This window comes from Lactuca sativa, chromosome 1 (assembly GCF_002870075.4).
Source record: "Lactuca sativa cultivar Salinas chromosome 1, Lsat_Salinas_v11, whole genome shotgun sequence".
Taxonomy (NCBI): Eukaryota; Viridiplantae; Streptophyta; class Magnoliopsida; order Asterales; family Asteraceae; genus Lactuca; species Lactuca sativa.
The window spans coordinates 183,722,406-183,725,107 of record NC_056623.2 but is presented as its reverse complement, the minus strand read 5'-3'; the positions used below and the strand labels follow the sequence as shown (position 1 = coordinate 183,725,107).

Below are 2,702 nucleotides of genomic sequence, written 5' to 3'. Positions count from 1 at the left end.
GATGGCAGCCATCCACCGCCACACCGCCAGCGACGGCCCATCCACCGCCACATCTCATCCTCCGCCTCGACCTCTGGTTACCGCAACAATTTGCCACCGTCGTAACTTCTCTGACGATTGAACACCTTTAGCAAACAAACAACAACTCCAATGATGCACCACCTCCAACTATTGTATCCGATGGTTAGTTAAATGATTTATGAATCTGACGACTTTCCTTTACAGTTTGTTCTTAGATTTGATTGGATTGTAGTGATGTGTGCTTCGTCTCTGACACCTAACCTCGCTAGAACACCTGAAAAACTCGCCTTCCTCTTTTCTCTTTGATCTCTGTTGCTTTAACACCGACAACCTCTTAAGGTCGGATGTTTTTTATATGCAAGTAATAGTTGAGATCGAGATGAGCTCTGCTATAGTTGTTTCTGATTTCGATTGCTCAACAGATTTGTAGAAACAAATTTAATTGAGAGTGTAGAGAGAGCGAAGCAGATCCTGTAGTCGTTGAATAGATCTATGTTGAAAGTCAAGGAAAAACAAGAGAAAAACTTTGATTTCGATGGAGTAATGAAGCTTTGATTATTCTGGAGATACTTAAAAATTTGATAAGATACATATAGCCGATCTACTTTAATCATTTTTTTTTATTTTGCTTGAATATTACTTTTTGATTTTGCTTGAATATTATTTCTTGCTAGCCCTCATATAGCTTCTTTACATTACTTTTTTTTTGCTAGCTAGCCTGTATAGCTTCTCTACATTTATTTATTTACTCTGGCATATCATATAGCTTCTTCATATTTATTTATTGAGTCTCATATTTACATTTTTAAATGATTTTATATATTGGATGGAATACGTACTAATAGAAAACATTATTAATTGTTATTAGGTTTTTTTAAAGACTATTAGAATTATAGACAAATCAAATAGCTTAGTGTTTTAATTTAATGATAATTCCATACTAACATATATAATAAATAAACTTTGAATTTTAGATTGATTATGTGAAACTTAACAATGTAATACTATATAGCTTTAAAGTTTGGTACACAAGGTTCTTAATGAAATGCATTATTGGATTAATTAAGTCTTTAAACTGTGAATTAGTGAAATAATTGGTTTATTAAATTGTGAATATAATATTTAAGCTGTGAATCCAAGATTTTATATATAGATCTGATTTGGATTGAATGATGATTGCATGAGTCGCACAAGTGGTAGATAGTGGCATATGGTAGTTAGTGATGGTGCACGCATGGTGTTTGATGAAATGCCAAAAGATTTGGAAAGTCATTAAGCTGTGAATATATGTTTTTATGTATTAATTTGTGGATATGTAAGTTACTAAGTTGTGAATGTGTATTTTTTATGCACCAATTGTGAATTAGTGTCTAACATATTGAATTAAGTTCAGAGTTAGTGTTTGAAATGATTTATTAAAATGTGAATTTTGATTTTTCTATCCAGATCTAATTTTTGAGGGATGTTGGCAGTGTGGTTGGTGGTAGCAATGGTTGAGTATGGATATGTTGCATTTATCACTCATCTTCTTTGATGATTTCAGATAAGTTATCATCTTTTATGATTCATGTATATGTTATTCCTTGGATGTTTGCTTTTGAAATATGACATAATTTCTGTATGTATTAAATTGTGAATGATATATTAGATTATACTTGTAAATGAGCTTTGAATGTATTGTATTAAACTATGTTTTTTTTTTGTATTAATCTATGAATTTTATTGATGGCTTAATATATTAAATTCACAATTTATGTAACATCCATAAAATTCGAGCCAATTTAAAACTTTTTAAATCATTTAAAACCATTCAATTATTACAATTTGTTTTCAAAATAGTTTAAACATCAGAGTTCCCAGAAATCATAATCATCAATCGAGGCAGTGTACGGTCACGCCTTCGCCTTCCCGCGGCCGTCCGCTGAACCTGAAATAATAAACAGAAACTGTAAGCCCGAAAGCTTAGTGAATTACCCCCAAAATGCCAATGCCATACAGATAACCATATCATATAAACATATGAGTAACAGAATAGCCATGCATCACGAGTCTACACTGTGACTGGTCCGCCCGCACCGGGCCTTCAGTCCACCTGGTCCACTCTCTGAGTCTACAGTATGACTGGACCGCCCGAACCGGGCCATCAATCTATCTGGCCCACTCTCTGAGCCTCGACACATCTGGACCGCTCTCTCGGGGCCTTCATCTTATCTGGACCGCTCGTCGGGCCTTCGGCCTGACTAGGTGCCCTCCTGGGCCTGCAGTCTATCCGGTCCGCCCTAGGTATGTTGGCTTACAGCACGAAGCAAGACCCGCCTCAACCCAACCCCCATACTAATCAAACAATTAGGTGAACATAAATATCATATGCTAGCATGTATATAACAAATAATCATACCGATCTAACAGATCACTAACACAACAACCATCCTATAACCAGGATACCGACCTAACCGGTCACTAACAGAACATCATCCTATATACCAGGATACTGACCTAAACCAGGCCACTAATATAATACCATCCTATTTACCAGGATGCAAATCTAATAGATCACTAAACATACAAAGCAAATACCTGGATACAAATCTGATAAAGGGCCGACCTTGGTGCTTTAGAACCTGTTGATATAGTGATGATAACTCACCTTGAAATGCCGGATAGAACCACAAAATCACGCT

At 35.6% G+C, this 2,702-nt stretch overlaps 1 long non-coding RNA gene across 1 annotated transcript in view; it reads left to right on the top strand.

The window, feature by feature from the left end:
* Window positions 1-1,747, top strand: part of LOC111912621 (uncharacterized) — a 1,993-nt gene extending 246 nt beyond the window's left edge. The window contains exons 1-2 of the long non-coding RNA XR_002857222.3: window positions 1-183; window positions 1,468-1,747. The exon at window positions 1-183 is cut by the window's left edge and continues 246 nt beyond it. This is a non-coding gene — a long non-coding RNA (uncharacterized LOC111912621). The remainder of the gene's footprint in view (window positions 184-1,467) is intronic.
* The last annotated feature ends 955 nt before the right edge of the window (window positions 1,748-2,702 follow it).